Here is a 14,711-nt window from a genome sequence, read left to right on the forward strand (position 1 = left end):
AAGCCAGGTTTGATAAGGAGTTTGATCCCTGTCAGGCAGATTTCTGTAAGGAGAAGCCCTCGGAGCAGATGCAAATTTTCTGGCTGATGCAGGCTTTTTTTTCAGTTGGAATGAGTTTATCCTCTATAGTTTAATTCCATTTCATTTGCTGGAAAACCCTTCTATAAAAGCAAGACATTAGTTTCTCCTCCATAGTTGGGTTTTTAGTCAGTAGAAATCCTGCTGCGAAGATGAGAGGGGATGGACCTCCAAAATGTGACTGGCCTCAGAGGCCTTTCCATTTTTGGTGGAAATGCAGTGCTTCAGTGTTTGCCAGAATGGATCATAATTCCATTATTCTAATGAACATTTTCTCTTGGTAATGACTTGAGCACATCAGTAATTTAGGCACTTAAGAAAAGGAGAATTCCTTTCATTTTCAGGATGTTGTGTTTGTAGTGCCAAGGAGATGCATTTTGGGAAGAGTAGCTTCCAGCTTAAACCCTAAAATATTGAAATGGAATTATCGGCTGCTGAGACCATATTTGATGGTGGTACTGGTCAGGACGCGTATCTGTAGCTAGAACTGTGATTCAGAACTGCACCTTCTGGAACAGAAAAAGAAATGTCTCTAATTCTTGCAGTGAGAGCTGCTCTAGGCTTGCTTATTTTAAATTAAATTTAGGACATGACATTGTTCTCTCCTGCCACAATTGAGAATAAATTAGTTTTCCTTTAAATTAATTTCTTACTGTGTTTTTTTGGGTTTTTTTTTTTTTTTCTTATATAGGCACTAAAGATGGTCTAGGATGTTGATTTCATGCTAACTTTAATGTATATTGCGGAACTCCACTACTGTGAAATCAGGTAAGTGCTTTTTAAGCACGGGGTTGGTTTGTTTGGGAATTTTAATAAGAGAACTTACCTTTACTGAAAAACAAGAATTTATGAATGTTATTGCCTAATGCCTGCATCTATTTTAACGAATCTGGAATTTACCCCTTTCCTAATCTGTCCTGGACTTTTTTTGCTTTTGTTTTACCTATGGTTTTAAGGTTTACAATTTTGCTAGGTTTACTGGACTTCCAGTAAAGGATTTTTTTTTAAATAATGACTCGAAGGTGAGGTTTTTTTCTCTCTCATGTTATAGTTTTAGTTATTTTTAAAAAAGCATCACCTTTAAGCCTTCTTTTGCAACAACATACTCACTTGGAACACTGATCCAAAGCACCCTGAAATCAATGGAAAACCTCCAGCAGGTTTCGTGAGCTTTGGCTAAGGCCTTTTTTAAGACAATGAAAATGAAAGCTTTTTTGGTTTTCACTGTTGCATTCTTAAATCTGAATAAGTAGAAAATTAGATTCATTATTCATAGTAGTAAATCTACATTAACAAAAGACCTGTAGTTCTCTACTGTAAAGGACATAGTTTGGCAAGATGTACAGCAGATAACTCTTACAATGTGAAAAATGTAGACAACCGGAATTAACTGCAACCAAATGTACCCTGGAACCAAAGCTGTAATTTATAATACAGTCAAGAATGCATTGCAGACTCCTCAATCGATAAGCTAATGAGAAAAAGGTCTGCAATTAATTACAAATCAACTGGGTCAATATCCTGTAAATGAAAGATATGAAATTACTAACATTTGGATGAAACTTCTTTACTGAGTATATTTATAAACCTCATATAAAACATGATATTTATAAAAAGAATAAAAGCTCCTTTCACTGTTCAAAGGCAGCACTGTGAATGCTGTTTTGCTTTTGCTCTGAAAATTCAATGGAGCTGATTTTATTTCAACAGGTTTTCTTCTGTGCATAAAAGAACTGAAGACATCTTTTACCTTTAATTTGAGACCTTACAATGAAGCATAAGAGCTACAAATAGGACTCCCAAGGTGATGTTACCCATGACTTAATGGCCAAAACACCTGAAATGATGAAAGTCTGTGGCCAAATGATTCTCCTAGTAGATGGCAGGACCTGAAGCATTCTAGTCGGCGATCTTGACAATCTAACATCTTGTCACGTTTATAGAAACAGTCCCAAAAAGGGCAGCTGGGGAGGGTAGAGATTGGCTAATACTGGCGCTTGAAAGCAGCTCATCATCTGCATTGGCCTCCAACTTCAAACAATTCTATGCCTTTATAGCTTGCAAAATTGGGAGTGCTACTTACCTGGAATCCTTTTCATCTGGCAGCGATGATTTTTTTCATATATATTTTATAACAGTTCTGCTCTTTATTAGAAAGGCAGAGGACAGTCATTTCCAAGGAGGAAATAATAGTATTAAACATGTGAGTCTCTACTTTTTTTTGTAAGATAAGTTTGTTTTATTTCCTTGCTGCATACTTCTTACTGTCCTTTTTGTGGGGGGCAATGAAAATCACAGGATTGTATTGTAATTATATGCAACATTAATGAGAGTTTAACTGAACAGTAACTGTTCTTGAACTGTAACACATTCACTGATATTGGAGTTTTTTTTTTTCAAGCAGGTGGACAAAATGCCCTAAAAGACATTGACGAAAAAGGAAAAGGTTAGGGGCTTTATTACTTAGTTTCCCCCCTGTATCTTCACTTTAGAGGCTGCTGGATTTACTTTTTGTCATCATAGGATTTCACAGAGATGCTACTAGGCTTCCCAGGTTGTCTGGTGTTCCTAGGATTCCTTGTTCACATTAAAAATGTACCAGTCCTGTTTTTTGCAGACAAGAGGTTTGTTTTTTTTTTTTTTTTCCCCAGTATACAAACAAGGAAACTCTGCCCACACAATGTTCCTGGTTTCACCATGGAATTCCAAACCACAGTAGCCATGGGAGTTGCTGAGACATGATGTGTGAACAGGGTCCCTTTGTTTTCTTCATCTTTCAGGGTAGACTGAGGCTGCACTTTTCAAGTTAGTGAAAGAAAACATGAAAATGTGGAAAGAGAGAGAGAATCTGGAACAGCGTGTGGAAGTCAGTGAGCACTGACTGAAAGAGGGCCTTTTCTCTACAAGGGGCACATGTCTGGAGCGACCCTTAGCAGAAAGTACAGGAATAAGGGTGTTTACTAACTTTTGTAGGCTTTCCCAATTCACAAGTATTTTGATGCTCAATTTTTCTTTGCCACTGCTTTATTTTTATTTTTTAAGAAAGCCCCTGGAGTCCCCTTTTTATTTAATGGTAAAATACTAATAAATCAAGGTCTTTTCATTTATGTTAAAATGCTAGTATTTTATCATGTTGACTATGTTTCAAATAAATATTTCTTCTAGTACATCAGTTGATTATTGACTGCAAGTTTAGAACACCAGAAGGTTTGATACAAAAATATGCTAAGTCCTGAGCCTTATATATTGGGAAGGATAGATAATAAGAAATACAGCAAAGGTATGTAGTACTGTATGATTTTAGAGAAAAATGTGTCTAGCTGACAGCTTACATCATAAGAAATCACAGGGGTGATATTTGACTACTATCGTCGTCTTCAATTGCAGCTTTAGCTTCGTGCTTCTTCTGTCTGACTTCAATGCAACTATCATCAGACCTGAAGCCAAGCATTCTATGCTAATGTTTGAGGAATATTGAGCTGTATTATCTATTTGCTTTTCCACTTCATTAATTCCGATGTTCAGAATATATTTCTTTTTTCCCCTTCTTTCCAGATTGTAATGGTTAAGATGCAGTGTCCCTGTCTACCCAAGCCTCCAAACCCATGTGAGTAGTCCCACGAGGACAGTAGTGAAGGAAGTCTTCTTGGAGTCTTGGCTGCTGTGTGGGTTTCATGAAACTTCCATGGAACTTCTTCAGTCTGGGCTGTGATTTTCTTTTCAAGTAGCACATTGCTGAGCTAGGCTAGCTCTGTCAAGGCTAGAAGTATTAAATCACCACCAACATTGCAAGTTTTTAGGTGAGAGAAGCATGGTCTGTCTCCACGTGAATGATGTCCTTGGCTCACAAAACGCTTTTGTTACTTGGAACAAGAGTAGGATCTGTTTCCAGTCCTCTTTTTTTGTGTATTGTATAATAAAATGTAGATATGTTAGTGTATTGTGATATGTCCATTAGTCTAAAGGCAGGAAGTAAGAAAACCATAATGACTGTTCATGATTCCATCAAAGAAAACCCTTTCTTGAGCGGAAAATGTGTGTCGTGATGGTTGTGTGTTATCACAGTGACTAGAATTTCCTGTATCATTTAACTCTTTCAGTATATTTTATATACAGCCAAGAAGCTGTCCTGCCACTCGTTTTTCACACTTCGACTTTTAGTACTTCTGTTTTGGTCATTTAATCTTTCTAAAGACTCAGTTCTGATCTGAGTTGCTATTTCTCACTTGCAGTGACAGGGAGAAATGTTAGTTGGCCTCACCTGGAAGAGGGATTTATTATATAAATGTCCAAGCATAGGCTGTTTTTTAAAAAAAATAAAAACAGAGAAAATAAAAAAAAAAAAAATCCCAAATGAACAATGAATGAATGATTCTATTTTAATAGAAGATAATATTAACAGAACGCTGACAAATATATTATTGGTTTAGTCAAAATGTTAGCGGCATCACTGGTGGTGATCCAGACACCTGCAAATTACCAGAGAAAATGCCTACGTTTCACATTTATAGAATTAGCACTGCAAAGCTAGAACTGCTCCTATTTCAAATGCATTCCACCTGCTCAGGAAGTTGTAGATAGATTAGAAACATCTATGAAATCTGTCCAGCATGAAATTCTGTTACAGTAACATTAGCTGATTTCCATTCAATCTGGAGAAGCAGAATAATTTTTTGTCTGCATTTTCCTCATTAGATATTCAAATGAAATTTAAACATGAGATGTGCATTACTATGAATAAATTTTTTCATTAAGCTACAGAAACTAATTGGCACTGAAATTAGATTTCACATACAATTCATGATGTTAAGTCTTTTGAAAAATCAAAACCATAAAACAAAACACAACAAAAAAAATCAAACAAAACCTGCTAGCAGTTTTACATAGAGATATCTGCATTTTTAGTCAACTGAAGAATGCTGCCTCCGCAACTCCATTATAGGCCACACTTCATTTCTTTTGACTTTCTCTTCAGTTAATCATTGGGTTTCCTAAGTACAAATGCATTATGACAATAATCTTTTTAATTTAAATGCATTCCTTAGTTTATCAAGTCAAGCAATCTTCCTTCCTTCCTTCTGATGTGGCTCTTTTGGGGAAAGTGAGGGTAACATAGATTTTTATTTTTTTTTTTTCCCCTGTCTTTGTCATTGTTTATTCAATTATTCTTTTAGGGACAGACTGTGAAACTTTTATAGTCGTTACCATGATAAGTCTATTGGCATTGATTGGTCTCATGGTGCAAGTGGGAGAAAAAAAGGGTCTCAGTATCATCTTTATAAGGAATTTATAAGTGATGCAGCACAGATGAGTTGACAGAGCTGGGAGAGGGACACATCTTGAAATATGAAGCTAGAGGTAATCTCTTGTCTTACATTATATGCTGCTATTTCAAAAGTTAGCAGTGCTCAGTTATTAAAAAAAAATAAAAAAGAAAGAAAATACTTATCCCAGTATTACAGGTTTCTTGTACTTTTTTTTTTCATGACTAAAATTCTGAGACATACTACAGTATGGCTATTTAATAGCTAAACAAATAACAGAATAGAAAAAGAGTCAAAGCAGCCTCTTTGGTGGGGTTATCTCTCACCATACAGGCATGTTCTTTCACCTAAATTTCAAAAGTAATACAACCTTTTCTTCTTTAAAAAATGAAAAAAAAAAAGTCTATAGTGTATATATATGCCCCCTCTTCTGTTGCACATTCATCATTTCCAGCAAGGGAGGTAACTTTTGTGTTGGCAGATGACATTAAGCAACAAGTAGCCCTCTGGACAAGCAGCAATGAGCCTCTCTAAGAAATATCTGCTGCATGGGTAAGGCATCCAGTGACGAGTGTGTCATATGTGTGCTGCTTATATCTGGTGGGCTTAGTTAAAATAAATAGCAAGATAAGATTTCTTGCTTTGATTTCCAAGTCTGCTGTTACTTTGTTCCCTCACCTTGGTCAATTCAGTTCAGTTTACCTAGTTGTAAAACGTGTTCCATAATATTTACTTGATTTACTGTGATTAAATCTTCTGTTATTAGCTTAGGTCCCCTTTGTTCTAGTTATTTTATACATTTATAAGAAATCAAAGTCTCTGCTTCAGGGAAGGTATTACCTTCATAAATAATGTAGGCAGAGGTAGCAAGAAATTCTAGGATGACTTAGGGGAAGTTAGGCAGCTGGGAACACAGCTAAATAACATGGCCATTTTTGCAAAGAAAGTCAGGAGGTGTTGAGTATAGAACCACCATCTAGTAATTCATGAATAAGTATGTTACCTGCTCTTTCTTCTCAAGGGGCTGACTTAATTTTTTTGACAATTTGTTAAAGGATTTTCTGAAATCCTTGAAAGCTTCCAAAAATAATTATATAAACTATATATGTTTTTTATGTGAACTGTACAAAGTAAGCCATGTAAAAACAAAATCTGGTAGGAGTGGGCTTTTTTAAACATGTATTTTATCAAATTGACAAATGGAGAATTTTGTATTTTCTACATTAAAACAACAGCCAATTTGTCATAAATTTTAATATAAACTAATTTTTGTACTTTCCTCCTTGAGTGGCCTCACATAATTTCTGGAATTGGTTTTAGCAGCTGCATAGATTTATTTAAATGTTGTATCTGGAGTCAAATACTCCTTCTGATTTAGCTTTTAAGCTAATAATACACATGTTCATGACTCATACTCAAGTCAGCCTATAACAAAGCTCAGCTTTGTTGTTCAGTTCTTACGAGACAGCAGCGTAACAACGTTATACATGGGTTGCTTGAAACTAACTACAAAAAGGTATGCTCTATAGAGCACTCTCATGGATTTTTAAAATCTATTTTAGTGTCCTGACACAGTGTCTCTTTGATTTAAACTGCTGCCAACAGTAAATACAAATTAAATGCCGCCCCAACCTGTTTTGTGAAATTATGGCACAACATTTTGAAATTTTGCCAGTTTAAGATACAAGCAAAAGAGCTGCTGGCTCTGACTTGCTACTGTAAATGTAAAACATTAAAATGATGATTAACGAGAAATGGATGGAATTCAATCCTGCCCAGGAAATTCAAAGACCTAACAGGGAAAGGAGGCAGAAATATGTATCATGGCTCTGGGGCCTAATTTGTTTTCTTAAAACTTGATTCTCCTCTGCCTGGAATCTGCTAGAAGTTAGGGAAGATCAATAGTGCTTGACTGTGTGCCCTGGGAAGGAAGGTATTGCTAGATGGTGTTAATGAGTGGTAATTTGGTTTTGGCACTGTTTTTCCTCCCCTCTCTTTTCCCACCTGCCAAATTCACTTTGGCACTGTTTGGTCTGTGACCTTTTTATCTAACTTGCTTCTGGGGTTTGTTAGTTATTTTCCTTCATTGCCCTCATCATCTAACCTGAGTGCTTGACACTGCTTACACATCCCTCTCCAAAGGTAGGGATCATCATCTGAATCCAGGAGAAAAAGCCTGGCCAGCATTAAGAGCTAAACATCAACTAGTGGGTTAAAAGTAAGTAGACTGAAGAGTTGGTCAACACCAGCTTTTTTCCAGTTTTTGAACATGGTTAAGTGGCAGCGTGGAGACCCCTCATGTCACAGGGAGACATGAGAGAGGAAGGAAGAGAAGTCTGTTGAGATTTTCACTTTACTGTCTGAAAAACCGTGCTTACTCTTATTTGTTCCTTGTATAGATTTAATCCTCCTTCCAAATGTTTCTGTTGCTGCCTCCTTAAGATTCTCAGATTTGATTATTTCCTTATTCTTTAAAAAAAACCAAAAAAACACATTAGCGATCTTCTAGTCTTGGATGACTTCAAAGCTATTGGTTCATCTTTAACTCACCTTTCTCAGCTGTAAAATACTATGAATGCCTAGCTGCTGCTCAGGTGAGTGATTCATATTTTCAAATTCCATTCAACACATAAAGTACAAGGTATCATTACTTATCTGTTATTACTTATCTATTATTATCCTAGCAAGATTCCACTCCAGGCATTCATTTTAATTGCTCAATGTATTTATTCTTCAGAAATCCTCTCTCCCCTGTAGTCTGGAAATGTTGGAAGGATCTGAATGACATACAGGCAAAATCTGGCTTGGGATATACTGATATGGATAGAAGATATATTGATATGTTCCTTTAAAGCTATATTTATATGACAGGTGAAGTCAAGAGAAGAGAACAGTTGTATCACTTATGCAGAAGACCCTTCAAAAAAAGTCTTCACTGACACTGCTAGAAATGCCCACAACTTCATTCTGATCACATTTAGGTAACTTAATACTTCTGTGGCCGGTAGTTTTTGTTTTGTGATTGTGTTATAGTTGTGCAACAGAATGGAAAAGAAATAAGTAACATATTTGAGGTGAATTTCATGTCATTAAGTTGAAGTGTATCATTTCCTTAAAAAAGTTAACATGGCAAGAGATTGAAAATGTGTTAATTAATAGGCACAAATTATTGTAATCAAATCAAGCTATAAATTACTGTAATCATGTCCGCTTAAATCTTTCAGTGATTATAATGCCATCATTTCAGTGTCATGTTTCTAACAAGATATTAATTTCTTGTTGTGAGTAGTTTTGGAATTGATATAACTGTGTATCTTAAAGCCCGTCGCTCTTGGTGGAGACAAATATCACTTTCAGTGGCAAAAAAGATTCGTAAAGGCAAAAGAAGTTACTGTAGGTGGAGGTGCAAATCAGGTAACTATGAGTCCATATTGACCTAACTGCCGGTGTGCTATGCCATCGCTACCCCTTTTATGAAAAGAGTTGTGGTGATTGCAGAAGGAAACTAGAATCCAAGTAGGCAGCCAGTGCTAACATTGACTTCGCCCAGCTTAAATGAAAAGGGCTGGGGGGAAGTGAAAAATTTTCAGAAGAGATCTGATGCGTATAATACATAGAGAGCCCTGAGGCAGTGTGGTTTACAAGGGTTTTAAATCACCATTTTCTCCACTGCTGTATGAAAGTCCTGGAATTTACCAGGGCACTGTGCGCACGCAACACTGAGGTTCTCCAGAGAGAAACATACGCCCACGCTACCATGGACATTTAGAGTGACTTGAGAAAATTGTTATGACAGTGAAAAGGGCTGCTATTTTCTACAGATTTAAGGGCGAACTGCTATACTGTTTAGCTCCTGCTTTCATCAAAATTAATGTGGACTGTTGTAAGCCAAAACAAGGGAGAGGAGTCTGTTTTGTAACATTTTTGAGCGTCAGTTTTCTCTCTGTGGGTAAGGGAGAAGGAACTGTTTGGCACTGGAAGCTTCTGCACAGTAGTCAAAGGAGGGCGTTCACAAGTTACAGATGTTTACTGTGTCAGGGATTTTTTTTTTCCTCTCTTTTGGGGCGATTTTTAAAAAAGATAAGTGGTTTTTTTTTAAAAAAAAAAAAAAAAGAAGTGCTTCCTAAGTCCAAATTGATTTTCCCAACTTCTGATTTGCTTAGTCAACTCTCTGCTTGATAGCATCTTTGACCATCTATAATTTAAATAATTATACTTCTGATAAATGTATTGTCCAGTGAAATCTTTTCCTTATTTCTTCTTAATGACTGACTCTGTTCATTGAGAAGAAATATGTAAATAGCATTATTACCAGAGAGGAGAGTTAATAGCCTTTAATGGCTTAAGTTCTCTGAACAATCATGCCCATGAGGTACTCTTACATGAATATTCCTGGTAAACTCAACTGGACTCTTCATGTGGTAAAATTACTTATAAAAGTGAGTGTTTGAGAGCAAAATGTCGGTGTTCCTATCCCACATTCCTTCTGTTCCTCCATGAAAGAAACCCAGCACATGAACATCAGAGGCATTTTTAGTCTAATATGTCCCAAATAAGGATTTAATCTAGACTAAACAACTGTTTTGAATATTTGCTGTAACTATTAATTATTGAAAATGTTTTGAATTTTTCTGTTCATTTCCTAGCTTTACGTTCTTGATTTAAATCACCTGTAGTGTTCTTACTTAGTATGTTCACTTGGTATTTAATGTTTGTAATATCTGTTTATTACAATTTAACAACCTCTACAGTTAGCTGCATTTTACTTAAAGTGAATTTATTACTCTAAAAAGGTTCTGGAATGAGTGATTTATCAAAGAAGCAAAAATAGCTCAATCTGGTGTCCTGCTAACAAGGCACTGCATATTTGTTTAATTATAAATGCATATTCAAAGCGTAGTCAGTAAGCTGTAGTATACTTACCAAAGACATACTGTCTGTAAAAAGCTGTCATTTTTGTCTGACAATAGGTTACTTCAAAATTCACAATTTCCCCTGCAGGTACTGAAGTTATCCAATTACACTTCTTATTTATATATTATAATTAGTACATTCTTTGTACAGCTGTTTCATGGATACATGTTTTAATTAATTGATAAAACAGCTATTTTTCTCAGCCAGTTAATAAAACTAATCTCATTAGACCTGTGAGTTTTTGGAAGCAAGTAAGCGAAATTTCCCATAGTGTTTTTGGGGGTTTGGTGGTTTGGGTTTTTTTTTGTCTACTGCATTATTCTTGATTCTAATGGTAAAATAAAAACTAAGTGCATTTAATTTAAGCTGCGTATGAGTCAGCTCTGTATCTGATCTACAGCTGCTGAGAAAGTTAACTGATTCACCCTATAATTAGGTCTGTGCAGCACCTTCCTCCTACATAAATGGGCAGATGGATTCTTGGTTGTTTTCCTGTGGTCACCAATGCAGCTGAGGGACCCATCTAAGTGACAGGTACTTACACTCATTTGGAATTTTTAATCATGGCTTAACACTTGTCAGCTTCAAAGTATACACTGTTGGGAAATTAGTGTCACATCATGTGATACAGTGGTCGTAAGCGCAAAGAAAACAGATTGTTTGATTATTTCTTTTCTTCCATAACTAAGGTTAACTGTCTGGACAGCTGTGAGTCGAGCCTTCAAGACACGCTGCTTTATCTGATTGGTCTCAGTCTTGATCTGGCACATGAAAGGAAATGTGAGGAAGTTTCAAGCAGAGATCATTTTGCAAGTCCAAAGATGAGGGTAAGGTCAAGTTCGCTTGCATTTTCACAGTATCTCATTGCAAACATAAAACAAAGTGCCATGCAGACAATATGAGGTTTAATGTAGGAATGGTTTCACCTTCAGGAGGTTTACATTGCTGGAGTATTTTTCATGTTCTGTTTACCAGCATCAGAGAAAAATACCACAGTAAAGGAAGAGCAGTTATATTTTTTTAAAGGTGACTCTTCCTTCTGGGGACCAACCATATGGTGACTTTATCTAAGTTTTGACGCTTAACTTGCACAGGTGTTGCCACGATCTCATGAGGCTGCAGGGCAACGTTAGCGTTTAGTTAAGGCGTAAGTTGTCATTATTCATGTTACGTTAATTTAGCCCATAACATTACTGTAACTGCTTTCCTCCTGTAGGAAACTACCATTTCATGCATTCAGAACTGTGTCGGTTACTGCAGGAATCTATGGGGTGGGAAAATACAGTTGTTTTTTGGTTTTTTTAACAGTGTCCTCTATGGTTATCATGAGCTGTGTGTGAAACTTAAGAATTTTAGTCTGCAGGGTGGAAAGAGCTGTCTCTGTCCCATGAGGCTCACCAAAAACATTTCCTGAGCTATCGATGAGCGTTGCCTTACAAAGCCAATCCTACCTACTGCCTCCCCTCTGGAGAAACTCTGTTCCAGTCTCAGGGCTGGCTCCTCAGCTTGTAAAAGAATTTCTTAATTCCACCAAGGTCTTGGTGAGATTTCCTAATTACTCATTTTTCTGAAAATTTTTAGATCTTAAATGTGTGCATTGTTATTCTGCAATGCTTTATGGCTTTTTGTAATCATTTTTTCTTAAGGGAGAATTGTTGGTTAGCTGTACATTACAGTAAAACCACAATTCAGAATTTTGTTAGCTGTTGTAACATGCATTAAATTATGTGGTTAAAGGAAGAAGCATATTGAGCAAGACTGTGCACTCTTCAGTTCAGTTGCATAAAATGCTATTTTGTGTATGTTGTGCATGAGGAACAGGTCTGCACACTTGTGACTGTTGTAGTGTAAATGTTACATTTCTCAACGTCCACCACAGGGAAGCAGAAGTTAGGAGGATTTTTTTTCTCCAAAAATACAAATGCTGAAGAGATAAGAACAGATGCTGTCATTGGTTACATTTGAGCAACTCCCAAGAAGTCACTGGGTATCAGCATTTTTGCACTTTGCATGTTCAGCTATGCATGGAGGTCTTGTGCATGCAGTCATGGTAGATGCTTAATGTGATACACACTCAGGGAAAGCACTTTGTTTCCATAAGCATTTTCACATTTCAGGTTTTTATGTATAGCTCCATTAAATGTTGGAATGTAGATGCTGCTGCTGTGTGGGGAAGAATCTTTTTGGAGGTCCTCAGATGTCTTCATCTGAGATTTTAAAAAGTAACGTTGCCATCCCCCAAACTAAAAATCCACTCAATGAAATAAGTCAGCCTTCTTTCGTGAAGATGCTAATTATAAATGCCATGAAAATATAAGATTATAAATTAGCTGTAGAATAGCTTAATAGCTGGCATGCAAATTAGTCTACCACTCTAATCACGTAAATAAGCACATTATGCAAATGGCCACAATAATGGACACCTTTCCGAATCCTTTGGGGATCTCTGTTCAGGGAGGTAATTACAATGGTGCAAACTATAATGTAATAGTGAAATTAAAGTGAAGCATGTGTTGCTAGACAAAATTTGAAAAGATAGAGCACTGATGTGTTAGAAATTAGCTACGGTTTCATTTTATTGTAAATTTGTAAATTCTCCAAGGTTTTAGTCTGTTCTGGATTTGGGGGTGGGTGGCGGTCGTTCTTTTGTCTTTAGAAAAGCATCTTTTATAATCAAAAGGGCACAGTCCTGGGATGCTCTGGTCACTTGGATGGTTATTAGGGAGAGCTGTGCACAAGCTGGAACTAAACAAAACCCTCAGTGTAAATCCCCACTGTGCTCCGAGAGGAGGATAATGCAAAAGGAACACGACGTTCTTGTGTCTCCACACGAGGCTCAATGTTAAGTGTTAGGGCAATTCCTGCATAATTTTTATCCCTTCCTTTAAAAGTCCCTTCATTTATAAATTCTGAGAGTCTCAAAGTATTCCCCTGCTTTTCTGTGCTGTTTTCATCATTTTTTCATAATACCATGAAACTATGTTTAACTTCATGTAGTGCTTTCTTCCAAGGGAGAGCTGATCTCCATATAAATTTATCCTGATCAATCTGTGTCCAATCTGTTACTGGCTTGATCAGATAGAAATGGATGATATCAGTGAAGCTGGCATATTGCCCCTAACCCTTCCTGATGGTATATTCAATACTTGAAAATACCAAAGGTCTAAATTTAAAGGAATATTGTCCCCTTTCCAAGAGAAAGGGGCAATTCCTATAATATATATCTTATCTCTCTAAAAGTCTTAGTTTGAAATCAATTTTTGCTGCTGTTTGGTCTTTATTTCCATTTAACTTCTGTGGCATGCTATATTCCCCCAAAATACATGCCTAGCTTTCAACTTTTCCTCATTATTTTGCAATTTTTCATAAATAAAAGTAATGAGTGTTTGCCTTTAAGCGGACCTGTTTTTCCTTTCCAAGGCAGTGACTTTCATTATTAACTTCTAAAGAGCAAATCAGTCCTACTAAGCTGCCACATTTTTTATCCTAATTATTTTTCCATTTGCTGTGAGTGTTTCTTACTCTGTATCTGCATTAATATAATTTTGGTCTTCTCCCTTTTAAAAATCATATTAATACTCATTTATGTCCCTTTACTTTCTAGCTTTATGAAGGAGTTATTGACTCTCACCTTTGAACGTTTGCCCTCAAAGTTTTTAACGTTTGTGATAAACATGCGTTTTTGCTGCTATTATTAGCTGGCATTAGCCATAAAATAACTACTTCAGCTCAAATTCAGCTCCCAGTTCTCCTATGGTACTGTCAAGAACCCTTCTCTCCTAGCCAGTCTTACACCAGGGGAGCTGGGACACCAATTTCAACATTTTAAGAGCTGCACCTCAGTATAATCTTGTTTATAGTCAAGAATATTTCCTCCTGAAGTATTTTCTTACTCTTTCTTGGCTAATGGAAATCCTCTGGATATTTCTGATAGCATATGTCCCCTGCACTGTCTGTGCTAAAATATCCAGACATTCCAAGACGACGGGGGCATGATCCTGAATCGTAACTGTAGTAAATTTTTGTGGGTATTACTGCCTTTTTAGTTCTTTGTGGCAGATCATATCTTTAATCCACACAATCAGACTCTCCTCTGTTGTCATGTTTGTGACTGTGCGTGAAAAGAATAGCTGCCCAGTAACATAATACATTTCAGTGATGCATACTTGTGACTTTGCTAATTTTGAGGTGCGATTACTGACTACAAGAAGAAGCTGGCCAGACCCAGGTTCTTATTTTGGTCCTTGGATAAAAACGGTATGCCTTTTGTAAGCATGTGACGGACTATATGAAAGACAATATTGTTTGTGTTTGTCTGATAATCTGCATTTTTAGTTTATTCAATCAACTGTTTGAATTTGAAAAGCAAAGACAAAACCAAAAGGAGATAGTTTTGGAGAGAAGTGATAGCCAGTCTGTGATACTAGTCAAGAAAACTTCAGTGATGGTATGAGT

At 36.5% G+C, this 14,711-nt stretch overlaps 1 long non-coding RNA gene across 1 annotated transcript; it reads left to right on the forward strand.

Moving 5' to 3' along the window:
* Positions 1 to 803: 803 nt before the first annotated feature.
* LOC148050283 (uncharacterized) lies at positions 804 to 2,527 on the forward strand. The gene is made up of 3 exons (XR_015701373.1): positions 804 to 846; positions 1,789 to 1,882; positions 2,483 to 2,527. It is a non-coding gene; the product is annotated as an uncharacterized LOC148050283 (long non-coding RNA).
* Positions 2,528 to 14,711: the final 12,184 nt, after the last annotated feature.

The sequence above is a fragment of the Nipponia nippon genome, unplaced genomic scaffold, assembly GCF_047370975.1.
Source record: "Nipponia nippon isolate SJK-2023a ecotype South Korea unplaced genomic scaffold, ASM4737097v1 scaffold_9, whole genome shotgun sequence".
NCBI lineage: Eukaryota > Metazoa > Chordata > Aves > Pelecaniformes > Threskiornithidae > Nipponia > Nipponia nippon.